Source organism: Rissa tridactyla, chromosome 7 (genome assembly GCF_028500815.1).
Source record: "Rissa tridactyla isolate bRisTri1 chromosome 7, bRisTri1.patW.cur.20221130, whole genome shotgun sequence".
NCBI lineage: Eukaryota > Metazoa > Chordata > Aves > Charadriiformes > Laridae > Rissa > Rissa tridactyla.
The window spans coordinates 14,268,244-14,285,598 of NC_071472.1; the positions used below are offsets into that span (position 1 = coordinate 14,268,244).

Below are 17,355 nucleotides of genomic sequence, written 5' to 3' on the forward strand. Positions count from 1 at the left end.
AGAACAAGAATGCTACGGATTTGGCCATTGTGGCTGAAGATATCCATTATGTCAAATGCAAAATGCAATAGTCATGTCACGTCCATGCTAGATTCAGCTTGATGTAGTTCTGCCTTTTCAGTTTCTTTTCACAGAGCCTAAGCAATGTGGCCACCTGCTGAATCTCTCTTTTGATTAGTATGTAAAGAATCTTTTGTTTGGATCAGCTGGGTTCCTTTGACTTCTCAGCACTGAAGGCTCAGCAACAGTTTCCTTGTGGCTTTTCTTAAACCTCTCCAAGGGTTTTCTGGGGATAATTTGGGAAGCTTTCAATTCAGGAAAAGATGTTAAAACTCAGTTCCTTTTCCACTTAGCTGATTTCTTACTTTGTTGTATGATACTAACTGAGATAGGTCTAAGCTGCCATTTCTAAATACAGTTTGAATCATGGCAGAAAGAGCTGCAGTGCTGCTCTGCCTGTAGAGTTCAAATTTCCTTAAACTGTGGGGCTCATCTTTAATAATTGGCTAAAAATGAGCTCATTTTACAATTCTCTCTAGAATTCCTTGCCCAGAGTGAGCTGTGATTCTTACAAAAATTTTCAGTACACTAAACTAGCTTTTCTGTCATTAAGTTTCTATGTATCTTCATGGAAGTTTTGTTTCTTAGTTCTTGTCATGCAAACAACGCAGTTAAAAAGTAGAAGCATGTACAGACTGCAGCATGAAAGAAATTCAAAACCTCTGATGGGGCACTATTTTGCAAATAGAAGTAAAAGGTTCACCTAGGACTCTTACCTGTGTTAGAACTGATTATCTGCATTAAAAGATAGGAATAATTGTAATATCATTCCAGAAGGCCTTAAGAGACCTCAGATAAATGAGTTTATTCTTTTTAAAATAAAATGGGATTTATTCAATGGCTGTAGAAAACAGACTGTCTCATTCACAGAATTTTCCAGCTTGGTTTAAAGCTGTCCTCATGGGGTTACTCCACACACAAGTTCATTCTGCCTTGTAGTTTAATGTTGGCTTTTGACATAGCTGTTGCATGACACAGGTGAACTACCTGATAATTATCAGAACTTGCTTCTCAGAAATAGGTGTAAATCAAAAGTAATCTTTCCTGTCAGTTCCCAAAAGCCGCAAGTGTAAAAACAAGTAGGTGTGATTGCCATGCTTTGTCCTCGGTTGCTGCACCTACAGCATCAATTTCACCAGCAAGTTTCATCTCCTCCCTTTTAAAAGCTTATAGTAAAAAGGGCTGCTCCACTTACCGTGTTAGTTTAATAAATCTGCAGCTGTCATAGAGGAGGATACTGTATGATTTTACAGATCTCAAGATCACAAATCAGCAAAGAAAAAGGTTGTGGAATTTATTTCTCAAAAAAGATGTTTTCCATATTCCTCAAGCTAAATATATGTTTTTTAGAAATAAGAAATAAGGCTTTTTATGCTTTTCCAGCCAGCTAATGGAGGACCATGCTCACCTATCCCTGTTAGAGACTTCACTCAGTAGAAAGCCATAATCAACAGGAAGACCAGCCTGGAAAACTGACCAATAAAATATCTGTCAGCTTTTTTTGATGCACATTCTTACTTCATCTAGCAAATTTCCAACAACCAAGCTTGCTCTGTCACAGGTTTGGATAGTGGGGAGACTCTTGAGTTGTTGCTAGAAGAGGTATGAAAACATGCTAGTCCAGATTAGGAAGCACTGACCAGTGGCCAGAGCTATGATACCTTAGATGGCACCATACTTGTGGCTACTCCTGGTCGTATTTTAGATCCACACCACAGATCTACTTCCTAATTGTATTTTGGTCCATGTGCCCTGTTAGCTCCCTGAGAAGCATGCTTTTGTTCTAGCATGAGAATTTGAGTCAGTTTTTATTCGTATTGACCAATATTAATGCTAACCACATTTTTCTTAGATTCCAAATTTTTGACTATTTGTCAGTAGAGTCTCAATGGCTTGTTGCTGCAGGATGTACCTCATTTGTACTCTCAATTCACCCAAGCAGCCATTTTCAGCATGCCAGAGACACGGCTCCAGTTAGTCAGGCAGCCAGAGCTTTCATTCAAATCCTAGTTTTTGAGCTTAAGCTTTTTCTTATAAGCTCCTGATGACTTCCAAATCTATGAAACTAATTTGCTGGCAGCCTTATTTTAGATATATTAAAAATGTTTTAGTTCCAGCTCTTATTCTGTTCCATGTACAAACATTTCATTCTAATTCTGCCAAAACTTTGCCAGTTTTGTTCTAGTTCCTGTTAATAAAATGCATAGCTTCCTGGTCTGCATCCTGTTAGTGCTGACACAGGCTCCTCATATCCAGTACAGGTTCATCCCCCCAAGGACAGGAAATGTTCTGCTTTGCTGATTCAAATCTGACCACAAATAATGTGGACTAAGAAATTTTTAAGAGGGAAAGTTTAGCTAAGAACATGACAGTTAAGAATGTAACAGTCGAGAGTTATAAACACGAAGGGAAGAAATATCAGAACTGGCTTGAAAGTCCTTTATAAATGGTAACAGTAATAGTAATGAAACAGACTGAGAATTTAGCCTAACATCAGCATTCTTCTTTGTATGTTTTTCCTTTCTAAGGTTTTTTGTTGGTTTTTGTTTGTTTGTTTGTTTGTTTTGGGGTTTTTTAATGTATTCTTGTCTGTATGACTTGTTATTTACATTGGTTGAGCATGTACCAATTTCAATTCGTATTATTTAACAAAGGTTTTACAAGTGTTTTTAGAGTTTAATGTTGCTGGTAATAACTTGTGTGTGGAGTCACCCCATGAGGATGACAGCTTTAAATCTGCCATTTAAGCTGCCATTTATGTCAATTTGTCTAAATGCTGTATGTGGTTAACAGTGGTTGGTTCTTGAAAATATTAATAGTACAAAAACTGCCTGTGGAACTAGCAACTTCTAGACAAGAAGCGAGGGACTACTAGGGCATGAGAGCCTGAACTCTGATGTTCCTTCCCAGGTCAGAATCAAATTGTCTTGGCTTAGGGGATATGTCAGTTCTGTGTATAAAGAGGGGGCATTGTTTTTCAAATTTTGTTATTTAATCACACTGAATATATTTGAAATTCACAAAATAACAAATGGTATGCAGTAGTTGTGCAGCTGAAAGGATGAAAGTTTTCAGCTTAGGATTTTAATGGGACATGGCATAAATATTTAAGTTGAGGCATAGAATAAAGAAGTGAAAACTGACCAAGTCTGCTTGATAAAGGGAGACAAAACAAAGACAGGTATGTCCTCAGGTTCTTAATTTTACAGCTCCCTTGAGCAAATTAGGAAGTCACAGTATAGGAGAGTGAGTTCAATCGGTGCTTTGCACACCCATGTACAAAATCATGGCTTTTCTTTCGTAACCTAATCTGAATATCTTTCTGCTTAAAAAGGATGGGTAAGGGATTTGGTGTGCTAATAGGGACTCTCTAGCTGATTTAGCATGACTAGGAAGGATGCTGTCCTTCCTCTGAGCTTGCTAATGATTATCAGGAAGTATTGCCTTCCTTCCCAGCTCCTATCTTGCTGCCTCTACAACATCCCCTGCCTTTACTGGCAGGGCTTCCTTGACAGATTCCAGCACAGATATGCACACACTGCTAAAAAAAAAAGGAGTCCAGCCATTTCTGATGGATGTAATAATCTTTTCTTTCTTCTCATCTTTGTATATCATACTTAAATAACTGCCATGTCTTATCTAGTGGTGAGTGTATTTTTGTTCGGAAGGACTGATCTATAATTAACTTTGTTATGATAATTATTACAGCAACATAATATTTTGGACATATAGATTAATTACAATTTTGGAAAGCAATGGTGTTGCCACTTTTGGGTTTGAAATATTCTGTATTAACAGATTTGAATATGTTCACAGTTGTAGGGATTTTTTCAGTTCTAGCTGTCATGTTCACGTGTTTCAGCCCCTTTTCCCACCGATGACTCAGAGGAAATAGTGTCTCCACCCAGTTTTTCACAGAGTAAAACATAGCAGTTCCCCAAATTTTTCACTGCAAACAATTGCTCTTATAGAGCAAGAATTTAATGCAACCCCAAATACTAGCATAAATATATGATCAAATCGAATTTCACTTAGCTTGTGACCTTGTTTGAAACTGTTGTGACCTCACTAGTATAGTGCCTGGTTCGGGAACCACTGTTTTATACACTGTTAAATAGCAGATGTGTATTTCTGAGTTATATTAGCAGCCTATAGCACAAGGCAGCATAGAGTCAGCATGTCCTGAAGAGCAGACTAGGGCTATTTAATGTTTGCATAATCTCAGATAATGGGAATGAATCTATTAGATGCAGCATTACTGGCCTCTTCTCCCCTTCAGTCTTCTTTGTATCAAGAGCTATGACCTTATTCCATTCCAGTGACTTCAGCACCAAATTTGGATTTACATTGGGATGACAGAGTAGAATTTGACTGCTATTCAAGGCAAAGCTAATTTGTATTGTAAAATTACTTCTTGTTTCTTTCTTGATCTTTGCTAATTTGCATAGAGTTACAGATATATATGATGCCTTAAAGGGGCATAAAGACAAACGCCCCTTCACTGTAGAGATTACAATCAACAATAAGAAATAAAAATACAATACAAAGAACTATTGCCAGGAGGCAATAGGTTCTTCCCATGGACTGTGCTTTCCTATGGGACGTGCATGCACTTAGTAATTCTTAATCTACAATCAGTCCAGGTTAAGTACTCTCTTTCTTTTAAAGATGTAAATAGCAACGCCTAGTGGATTAGCATAGAAACACTTTATGGAAGAAATGCATTTTAGGAAGGATTTGAATGAAGATAGCATTGTGATTTCTTCCAAAAGACTTATCAGAAAAGAATTTACAGCAGAGAAGAATAGCTCCTGCCTTTTCATCACAGTTCCTTTCTGAAAAACAAGTATTGAAGAGAGATAAGGAAACTTTCTTGTAGACTATTCCTATTATCAAATAGCAACTTCACTCCACCCTTCCCTTGTATTTGGCTTCTTACAGAGTGCCTGGAGCTGCAGTTTTGTTCCAAGACTACCCTCAGAAAAATCCCCTGCCATTATCAAACATGCTAACAAAGAAAGAAATGTATACTTCTTTCAAAGAGGAAAAATGTAATTAACTGCCATCTATCAAAATCAGAAGAGGTACCCCTTTAGCTTCATTGAAAGTTAATGTAGCTTTCCTGTGTTCTCTAACTGGCTGCACATGCTGAAACCAAGCCATGGACACATCCAGTAACACTTTTCCTCAAGCAGAAGTTTCAGCTGAGATATACATCAATCTCAATTACTTAGAGAGTCTCCCTGAAGATAAAGTACTTGTTTCAACTTGCATTTAAGTGAGAGCTCTCGGTTTTGATAATTCATACTTAGATTATGTTAAAATTAATCTGATATTGTAATTCTTTCCATTGGCTTTTAATCTTCGTATTAGCTCAGAATGGTGCCTCTTCCCACTAGCGAATGAACTTTGCTATTGACTCCAAGGACAACTACTTTGTCAGTCCCCATCAGCGCTATGCTTCCTGTACTGAAGGAAGATAGGACCCAGAACCTGCTGAATGTATTCACTTGAATAAAGCCTGCAAGATTAACCCATAGATACTGTATCCTTGTATGCATACAGAATTCACACTTACTGAAATTATTTCCGTAATTACTAGAAAATCATAATTCCTGCAGTTGTGCAGGGAGGTTGCGTCATGCATCATGTGCAGATGTCCAGAGAGAGACACAAATACAATACAAAGAATACAAATATAAAGAAATGTATTGACATACATTCCTTCTCAGTGAGTGATACTTACAGCAACATCAAGTGTATTAATATGATAGTCAAGCCCCAGAAGCTGCATGAGTCAGATCCCAGTTTAAGGACAGGCCACTGAGATGACAATCAATAGCAGCTCATTCAGACAAAAGCACAGTAACAACTCATCTGTATCAAGGTGCTGTTCTTGCACACTTCTGAGAAGCATGGGCAAGAAGCATCCTCCCTCTGCTCCTTCTCTTTGGGATGAGGCAGCAGCTTGCTCCTTGGAATTTCCATAGAAAAAGTGGTTCAGGCCAGACAGATTAGATTTGGCCAGTGGGCTGCACGTTGAACCATGCTGGTGAAGAATTTTCAAAAGTAATCTGTGTCAGCCTGACTACATCCACTGACGGTACTGTGAGTTTGTCCAATGCTAAGAGCTTTTGGAAATTACCATCTACATCTGGACACAGACTCTTACTCTATCCTCAGTCTTTGTGCAAACCTTCTCTTTGCAGTAGGACACTCTGCTCATAGCAGGCCTACACAATCCTATCTCTATAACCTCAAACACTCTGCAACATTATAAAGGAAACTGTCATCTCCTAAGAACTTAACACATATCTTATGGCTTTTGGAGTCATGAGTCTTTACTAGAAACAAACAGAGACCAGTATGAACAAGCTGAAGAATTACATTGATCTCATAATCCTGACAACTGTAGCCAGTTTTATTTTTCCTTGGTTACCTCATTTGTTGTCATGACTCTCCATTGTGGAACAGAAACCCAGTGGACAAAGCATGGGATTAAGAATTTAGTACCTTAACTGCAGCTTAACACTAGTTCCTACATACTGTGGCAATGTGGAGATGGTTGCACAGTATTATGAAGGGAATCATTCAGCCTTACAGTGCTGAGGTGGGAAAAGTGCTGTTTGTGATTGTGGTTGATACTGTGTTGCTACAGAGTAGTTTTACTAAGAAAAATGCTGTAACCTAAATGTTTCTGTCAGTTGGGAATACACCTTGTTTGTAAGGCTACAAGAGTCGAAGGAATGTCCATCACTCGAGTTTAAAAGGCACCCTTTGAATAAAACCAGGGTCTTGGCCCACTGAGACTGCGGCAACCAGGGCTGAAGGAGGTTGGCATTTAGATCACAGTAGCAGCAAAACTAAATGACAAAGCAGAACTTTAAAAAGTCTCTCAGATGGGAAGGTTTGAGCCGGAAAGGAAGTGAGAGGAATGGAGGGTGCTGCTTACTAAGGGGAAGAGATAGGAAACAATGATGCTATTGTGGCAGTGGAGCTGATGAAGGTCAGAGAAGATAAGCTTTAATTTGCATGGTTTCAAAACACTCATGCAAAGTTGGTGATTTTTTAATGAAAGATTAGGGTCAAGGGACATTGTGGCCAGGGAGTTTGCTGTATTTGTTTGAATTGTCATCTACAGTGCTTTAGTTTTTCAATTGAAAAAACAGTGCCTTCAGCAACTTTATGCAAGGGATATCTGCTTTGCATTAGACTTGCCATACGCCTTCTGAAGAATTAGCTATAAACCTGAAGATCTGCACTTTACAGGAAGGTCTGGGGAGGGTCTGTCTAAGGTATGGTATCTGGAGAAGTCACTGCTGGACACGGAACAGGCAACAAGGCTGTCAGGTTTAGCTCTCAGGAACAGATACTGAGAAGAATATTTCCACCTTGAATACATGCTTTTGTGACCCCCAGTTGAAGAACTGTGCCCAGTCTTTAACCAGACATGAGACAAGAGTCCCAAGAGTTTGGGACCATAGCTGGGTCTTGTGAAATTAATGGGGAGGAGTTCTACAGGGGAAACCATGTTAAGTTTCTTTTACAGAAGTTGCTTATACAAACCTATCTCCTAGGAAACAGTATTTGTCTATATTAACATTCTTTACCTAGTACAAGATATATAGAACGTGCCTAGGTTCACTGCTGTTTAGATTTCCCTCCTTTAGCATTCCTACAGCTTGCCAGAATGTCTGCTTCTGTAGAAACAAAGGTTAATTAAACACATCCGCCCATTAGAGCAAGGACTGAACATTACAATCTGGCCCAGAGCTACCTTCTTCAGCTGTCAGCACTGAAAGACACTTGGAACCACAAATTAGTTCCTCAAGCAAAACTAGTTTCAGCAGAAACTGCTTCTTTTATTGAACAGAGAAGTCCTTCCCCATATTTACAGTTTCAGCTTGTTCTTGCCTCACTGTACCTAGTTCCAGCAAGAAACATTCTAGTGGTTTTTTGCAAGTTGTACGATCCAAGATTTTTGGATCTTTACAGTGCCATAATTAACACATAATAAGGAATGTTGGAAAAAATGTACCTTGCCTGCATTGCTAACTCCACCTTTTATAATTAATATAATTGCAGGTAACTGATACTGGATGTTTTTTGTTACTTGTGGCATTTCTTACCTTTGTACCTTTCACTGTGTTTGCATAATGGCACTAAACTAGCCTACTCCCTCATTATACATCTTTCTTCACTTTCTTTTCTGTTTCATTTTCTGGCTGTAATGTATAAGCACCATATTACCACAAATGCTTTCTCAATTCTGTGAATCAAATCTACGTAATAATATATTAATTTATTACCTCTTCCGACTAGCGCTATGGTTGTACCTCAGTTTCCCTCTCACTGTTGTATGGGGAATGAAGGCAGACAGCATATACCTTTCACAAACATGTACTGTTACCATGCCTATAATCCCCACTGCTTGAAGAACTGAAATTCCTAAAATGTCTTCTTTCTGTGCGGAATCAACACAACAAGGCTGCGATAGACCTATTAAAATGCGGTGACTAGCAATGAGATTACTAAGGTAGGCAGGACACATCAAGGCTTTCACTGAAGGTAGGATCCTAAATAAAGTTAATTATGTAAAATAGCGTGATGTCTACTTAATCATAAAGGCTGGCTTATTTTCCGTTCTCTTTAGTAATAGATGGAGCAAGTATAACTGTCTACATCCAAAATTCAAGGCCCATATTTTGTCAGAGCTCTTCTCAAATACAATACTGTATTATGCATCCTCCATTCTCATTCAGATTATCTCAAAAAATTTCTCATTTTCTCAAGCTGACTCATTCTTTGTACCTATTAGCTGAATTGTTGCTGAAAAGGATTCTCTGCCCATGAACTGTATGTGCATTTCTACTGGTTTGGTTAGTTTTGATCAGACACACAGATCACAAAGTCTTCTTCCTATTTCCCGCCTAGAAGAGAACACCTAGGCACATTAAAATTTCAAAACCTGTTTTTCACAAATATTATCTTATGCTTGGTAAAAATGTTGAGCTTCTCAAACATTATTGCCATTACATTTTATAAGTTAATAATAGCAACTATGGATAAAAGGAGACATGAGTGAAGTGCCACAGAAATATTTCAGTTATTTGCATTGCTTTCTTGGGTTTGGTTTCAAAGTCTATGAAAGTCACAGAAGCGTGTTCTCTGTCCACTTTGTACTGGACAACTCCTGCCTGGTTTTCAAAAACCCCTTTGAAAGGCAGCATCTCTAGCCCTGGTAGATGGGCGCAGACACAGTGCTGTCTTGCAAACTGCTCACCACTTGGCATTGGGCCATTTTCTGAAGTCTCTGAGAAAAACACCTTAGTCTCTAACAGAAACTGTTGGAAGCAAAGTTGGAGCAGTACACTGGCCAACATTGGACAGCTGATCACTGATGACAGAGCCCTAGTGGCAAAGTGTAAAATACGCCAATAGTTAACATTTTAAAGAGAAGATAAACCCAAAAGGAAAACAACACAGTAAATTAGAAGTATTGACCCAGGAGAGGAAACAGAATGGCCTTCTTGGAACATCTCTCCTTGGCTTGTTACCTGGAACCTTCTGTCTAGCCCCCAGTTCAGTAGGCAAGATGTGACTCCCTTCTTTACAAGAACAACATGTTAAATTACTTTAGTTATTTCCATAAATACAGCATGCCAATGTTTACTGACTGATTTTACCACCTAGGAGCTTTATTTGCATCCAGCAATGAAGCAGTTTGAATTTTTAAGGTATTTTATTGTTAAATTGCAATTATGTTGGAAGGCTGCTTGCACATCAATGCCCTATTCATTACATATGGCAGAAGTCTTTATACAAATCTTGGGACTGACCACAGCCTTGTGCTGCTTGTCACACACACACACCAAAAATATTGTATGATACAAAGCATTGTATAAGGCTGTGTAAGAGACAACTGTGTCTATACCCAGGTTTAATAGGGAGCAAGCCACGGCAATATTATTTCTTCATTCCCTCTCCTGAGCCTCTTTCTATCTTATGCCTACATACATATTTTCTGGACCATTTATTCTTTCCTATATTGAAGAACACTATCAAACAGGTAAAATAGTGAAGATTGGAAAAATGTATATATGTCCTATCAGTATAAACAAATATGTGGACTATATCAGTAAAGCTATAAACCTGCTGGAGCATACCATTAGCCTGAACACGGGTACTATTAATTTAAACATGTTTTCAAGGATCACAGCTCTTTATGTACCGGTCTATTCAGAGATGACACAGCATGTATTTCAGAACTGCACTTCTAAGCAGATATTGCTTAAGACACAATTGCTCTTTTGTGCTTCAGGCTACATTTTCATCTAGTCATGACAGTGTAACCAGCAGTCTATCTCTTCCTTTCTGTAGGGCAATAACTATGCTCCATTAATTAAAGCTATGGGTATTATTAAGAGGAACTGCTGGTGAGAGTATGAAAAAGAGCATTGCTACATTGACAGCAAAGAGATCGCTGAAGGTTTTAAGTGTGTTCCTTATTTTTTTTGCAGAGATCTGCTTGAGTGTATTTTTAGAGTTCAGGATTACTATAAAGAAAACATATTCAGCAATATCTGAACAACAAAGACTGAAAAAGTCCTAAGCAAGGAAAACTTTCGCAAGTATTTCAACTGCTTAGCTGACTAAAACATAATACTCCAATGCAAAATTGAGAACAATTATTGTAATCATTTAAGGAGTTCATTCAACTTCAGAGTTAAGTCTGGTTTGATGATTAAAATACAGGGCAAGGAACCAGAAGACATAAACTCTATTTTCAGTGTTAGCACTGACTCACTGTGTGATATTAAGCAAGTCACTTAATTTAACTGCCTCACTCTTTGTCTCACCTGTAAAATGAGGGAACCTACCTCACAAGTTCTTTGTAAGAGTAATTAATTAAACATTTGCTGCACACCTAACATTTCTTGGATGTAAGGTGGTGGAAAATTTATTATTAAACACATGTATAAACAGGATACATGAACAGAGCTGGGTGGTTTCTATAAAGGAAACTCACATCTCTTTCATCTTTGATTTTTTTAAGCATGACAACAAAATAATTAACTACAGGAAAAACTATGGGTGAAGCCCTTGAAAAGACTTTATAAATTGAAAAAAAGCATAGCCACAAACTAGACAGACCAAACTATAACTAAGAATAAAAATACATTGTTATTCTTCAGTAAAGTGCACAATTAAAAGAGTATGGTGAATTTTTTTCTCCTATGATGTATAAACAAATTTACATCTAATGGAAGCAAATGGCAGCAGACGTAAATTCGGAGAAAGGAAATAATAATGTTTGTTTGAAAACCCACAATTTTTACTGAACTTATTGCCACATGACATTGTTGGAACCAAGATCTCAGTGAATTCAAGAAACAAACATTTATATGGAAATTTGAATATCCACTGTGATATTTTATGAACTGAAAGAGTTAAAACCCCCATATGTTGCACAGTACAAGTCAACTAATAGCTGATAGCCATTTAAAAAAATCTCCTAAGAAGCCTGTTCGATGGCAGATCACTCTGGACTTACTGACAACTGTATCAGAAGCACCTAATCCAGGTCACTGTTGGAGGCAGAACCCTGGAGTAGGTGGAGCAATAGTTGCCTCCAGTACAGCAATCTCGATGCTCCTGAGGCTAGACCGAACAGCACAGGAGCACAACTTTAGCATCCTTCTACTCTTATCATAACTATGTTGTAGAAAACGGCAGGTTTGTTCTGTCATAAAATTAAGTCCAGCAGCTTTTAACTGAAGAGAAAATTTTACCTCACAATGCAGTTTAGCAGATAACAAAAAGCAATGATTTTTACTAACATTGTGCTGTGAGCCTGTGAGTGAGCTGATCAAAACCACAGTGAACAAAAAAAAAATTGAAAAACTAGTGTGATTGATGACATATTCAAAGGTTATGTGTTTCTGTACAGTTGCTTGCCCCACAAGTTTGGGGAAAGGACACAACTTAATTGCACTTTTCTGAAGCAAGTTACTGTTATCTTAAACATTCACAAAAATATCACTACTGCTTTCTGTTGGTTCCATTCAAAACTGAGCGAGGCCTTTAGGTAAAGCATGGTCATAAACATTTTACAACTTTGGAATGAAGCTGGTGTTTGGTACTCTACCAGGGCAATACGTACAGGAAAATTCAGATTTTCTGTCCTTCTAAAAGCAACTTTCTAGGTTAATAAATAAATTCTGAAGTATCATTCGGTAGCTATAAATGCAAGCTGATTATTTACTTTCATTGTAACATTTTTTACGCTGCAAATTCTGGATCATACTAAGCTATTCCTACACTATAAATATATTATTGATATATTTTACAAGTTTCTACTAAATTAGCCTTGCAGAGACATCTAGACAAAACCTTAGGCCCTCCACCATGAGTGGCAGAGCCTTTAGCTCTGCATTTCAGAGCTAAAGACCAAGATGGAGAAGTGCAGAAGTAACAACGCTACCACCTCGGGTTATGTAGCTATACTATAAAGGATCAATGACTCAGTGTTCATGTTTACTTGGCCTGTATGCTTTAGGGATGAGTGGAGATTAGTGCAGAAAATTAGTTCTTTTATTCTCCTTTTATTTTGCTTATTACTAGCTAGTACTACTGCATTCATTAAGTCAAGCAAGATTAAGAATAAACAAGAGGTGCTTGTCATACAGCATTAATACAATGCCACATGCTCACACACAGCTGCTTGTATATACATTTAGCAGCCTTTTTTTCCTGTCTGTCCACAGCGAATGGATATGTTGCCTTGCACAGTACATGTGCTTTGGCCCTTTCCTACATCTAGCCCACACCTTTAATCCAGTCTCTACACCCTGAGAGCCTCCTGCATTGCTCCTGTCCCTTTTCTCACACCAACTGGGCCAGGAATCTCTTTTCTCTTCTCATTTCAGTGATGGAAAATGTCAGCGAGTTCTCCTTTCACTTTTATTTGTGTCCCTAACTGCACACACACGTACACACATAGAGAAGCGATCTTTCTCTCTTGCAATTTTACAAGCTAGGTAGATTGTTTGCTTTCATAGCTAATACTCACTGTGCTTAAAGGGTTGTTCGTCCTAGAGCAGCGATTTCTTAAGGAGTATGAATAAGGCAGGCAGGCGGACGATGGCAGAAGCAACTCCACTACAGTTTTACAGACCAATTCACCCGATGACTGTAGCTGGACTCCTCCTAGTGCCTCAGAGAGCTGCAAGAAAAGGGAAGGGCTCAGGATATGATATCATGCGCTCATTCTAAAAACAAGGAAACTGTTGTAGATGATTGAAAAACTAACAGCTTAAAAATCACTGAATGGCCAATAAGAGAAAATTACTTTTCTGCTTCACCTTCCCTACCCTCCCCAGGGAAAAGTTTTGAGAAATACAAATGACAAACTTAGAAAACAATATTTACATCATTATTAGGAATAGCCTAAGAGACATATAACAGCCAAGCCACCTCAGAACATTACTTAGTGTTTCCTGGCACTGTCTGTTGTCTGTGCTTATGTCAGGTCTTAAGCTTTGAGCTTGTTACTGGGTCTGTTCAGGCAAATACACCAGTCCTCGGCATAGCTGGCTCTGCAGCCACAGTTGGGTTTGCGTAAGCAACAGGGATTCCTTGTGAGTACCCTGACTTGTTTATTGCCTTTTTCAGCAATAGTAAAATCTTCTGAAGCACCTAAGTGACTTAGGAATCCCATTAATATTTTTTAAAGAAATTTAAGCAAACAGGTTTGTAAATCTCATGGAAAGTCAATGTGATTTTGTGCAGATTTGCTGAGGTAAGTTTTACTCCTTAGATCCCTTTCTAATTGCAAGCCTACTTTAGAAATAATAATCCATTTACAAGGCTATATTGTTATAAATTTATTTCCCTGGTCATCATTTACAGCCTTTAAAAAAGAAATTAACGAACATTTGAAGCAAAGCAGATGTCCTAACTCAGCACAATTGTTCTTAACCTGGATTTAGCTTTGAAGTTTGCTGTTTCTATTTTGGATCCAAAGAAGCACCTGCATGCCTGGAAGCTTGTCTGTTCTTTCCAGCTTTACCAATTGGTCTAATAAGTCACTCATTTTTCTCTCAAGTTGTCAGGATATTTTTATTTCTGTTATAATCCCATAAAACACTCTCTGAGGAAGAATTAGCACAGCCTTCAAGCACACAACATTTTTATGTTGTGTTTGGAATTGCTAAATTCTCTGTTATGGCAGTCATTGTCCCTGCCTTTCAGATTTCTTTTTTGTGTTAAAAATTTGCTGTGATTTTTTTTCATGTAATTCATCCCAGATTCAGCATTAAGGCCACCCATGAGTGCTATATTATAGTTTACCATCATTTTCAAGATCCTGTATTGGCTTTTGGTTTAATGACTTGGGTTTGGAGCAACTTTATCATATTAAAGAAGTTTGGTGATTGGGCATTTTATGTTTCAGTATTTGTCAGTATCCTTCTACTGAGTTGTACAACAGGGTGTTGCTCTTGCAGCTCTATTGTTTAAAAAGGAATATTGTTCTGCCAGATTTCTTGTTCAATTTGTGTCCTTTGTTACTGGACTTTTGATTTCAGGAACTTATTCTATATAAGAGGATAGTGGAAGAACAATACTTTATAATATAATATTTATTGTACACATACTGGTATTATCAATGCTTGTTTATCCAGTGGTGATGTGTCTCCCAAATAAACCAGCAGTAGTAGTAAAATAAACTGGAACACAAAACCATTTTCTTCATAAAGGGATTTTTTTAACTACTTGTACTTCTGAATCTTTAATTGTTCTGTCTAGTAAAGGGTAGTGACATCTCAAATTGGGCAAATGTAAGTTGTTTGTGAGGTTGAGGAGTGTGAATTAAGATCACTAACACATTCACTTTTGTAGAATTTGTGAAGTCCCTTCTCAAAAACTGGGATACAGTTTGTAGTTACATTTCTGTTTCTCTGCTTTCACCTTGATTTTTAATAATGCTATAAAACCTATATAGGTGATCACCTGGATTAGAGAAAATGTCCCACAACAGAGTAGACTTGTCACAGCTCCAGAACATTTTATTTGGATGTTTCATGTATTCACACACTGGAACGCAAATCATACTTTTAAATGTTTAGAAGATGAGGGAACTGGAACTGCTGCAGGGAGCGGGGGTACCTCTGGTCTGTTCCTACTCCTCTCCAGCCCTCTGACTAGGTTACTCTACAGCACGCATCTGGCTGCAGTACCTGGGTCATTGCACAGCCCAAGCTCTGAGGAGATGGGGTACTGCCGGCATCGTGCTCCTAATCTGAATCTGCAGGAAATACAACAGATGGTACCTTGGAATATTCCAATTGGGGATATTCTGAAGACAACACACACATTAGTAACCAGGCCTTGAGTCCAGACAGATGAAGCAAGCCTAGACTGACCACAGGCGCATTCGTGTTGATTCTCTTTTTGGTTCTCTACTGATTTTAACATGCATTTGACTTCATCCTGAATTACTTCAGTGCAAGCAAGATGAAATGCAGAATAACTGTGCGCAGCTCCAGTTCGGTTTGTTGTATTCCTGTTATTCTTCCTGCCAGAAGATCATCTTTCTCTTAGATTCTTGTGTGTTGCTTCCTTTTCCTATTTTCCTTCAGACTTAACAGAACCATGAAATAATTTTTATTAGAAGGAATCACTGGAGATCATCTGGCCCTTTACCCACTCAAAAACAGGGCTATCGTCAAACTTACGTGAGGCTGCTTAGCGCCTTGCCTGGTCCAGGTGCGAACACCTCCAAGGGTGGACATTCAATGGGCATCCTGTTTAAGGGTTTGACCACCCTGACTGTGAAGTCCATATGAAGTGTAACTCACGTTCCTCTGTGCATATATACGGTTGGGGTGTTTCCCCACGTTAACATACAGCATCTGGTAGTAAACCTGGATGGGAAAGTAGTTTGGAGCTTGGGAAAAAGGTGGGAGGGAACTACAATATGGGGAAAGGAGGAAAATCCAAGTTTTTAGTTTTATAGAAGGCAGTAGGAGAGACGGCGATGAGCAGGGGTAAAAGGGATCATGGCAGGGAGGGAGAAAAAAAAGGGTTGTTTCACAGGTCAGGCAAGGTCGTTTGTGGGAGGATAACTTGGATGATGAGAAGGCAGAAGGACCATAACTAAAATGGTCACCACCTAGATTTGGATACCTCTCACATCCCTAAATAAATCTTCAACAATGTGCCATAGCTAAAAATATCTTGCCAGTTCTGGCATGAAAGTGATTACAGGAGCTTGCAGATCATTTTGCTTTCTTCGGTTCCCTGTGCAATTTCAGTTGGATAGTACACTTCACATTTAAGACAGTGCAGATATTTTGGTCTCCTACTGTTCTATTCCAGAGAAAGTTGCCTTTTCATTAAAAGAGGTATGTCCTGCAGCATACGAGCACAGGCAACACATGATATATATACTGGAATTGTGTTTGTAGATAACTCCAGTTTCGATCACAATTAATTCTCTGGCCTAAAAGATGCTTTATAAACACATGCAAAGGTTGTTCTTCATGACAGTACCAAGGAGTTGAAGCAGTGATGAGAAATTTTAGTAGTGAGCACTATGAGGTATAAATTATTTTCCAACATGAATAAAAAGGGAAAACAGAAATTGGAGAAGAATTATTTTTCTTTGATGATTATTTAATTGGTCAGGAAAATTCAGTGTGACACTTAAAATTGCTCTCAGGTGTCCGAGAATAACACTAGCAGCAACGGTGTTTTGCAGCAGCAGAGAGAAAAGAGGAATATGGATGTGTGAAAAAAGGGAAAAGATCTTTAAGAAGGGTTATATGAGTTTGTGTTCCTAAGAACTAAAGTCTAGGTGATTTTGAATAGGAAATCACATTTAATGATGTAAACATGTTAACTGATGAATCCTCACAATACCGTTGTGAAGCAGGGAAGCATTATGCCTTGTTTTGACAGATGGAGAAACACGGGCAGAAAAGGCTAAATTCTTACCAGGATCCTTGCCAGCTTCTTTCAAAGTAATTTCCAAGGAAGATCTTTCTGCAAGCAGAAAGCTTGTAGCTACCAAGTTTCCCTCTGTTACTATGGGAGAACAGAGATGGTCATAGGTGTTGAAGCTACTGGCCTGGCCTTTTTTGGAGCCCTGAGTGGATTATAATCTGAACAGAGAACAAGCAGAAACAACCTTTTCTATATGATGACTCACCTTGCCAGAGGAAGATTAGTCAATGGAAATTTGTGTTTGCCTGTACTAGTTAGTAAATATGTACCCATCCCTGCATAAGGCCA

At 38.4% G+C, this 17,355-nt stretch overlaps 1 protein-coding gene across 1 annotated transcript in view; it reads right to left on the reverse strand.

Annotated features, from left to right (window-relative positions):
* RALB (RAS like proto-oncogene B) overlaps positions 1–13,285 on the reverse strand; it is a 49,173-nt gene extending 35,888 nt beyond the window's left edge. Inside the window, exon 1 of the mRNA XM_054210339.1 lies at positions 13,133–13,285. The gene's annotated coding sequence lies outside the window, so the exon portion shown is untranslated. The remainder of the gene's footprint in view (positions 1–13,132) is intronic.
* Positions 13,286–17,355: the final 4,070 nt, after the last annotated feature.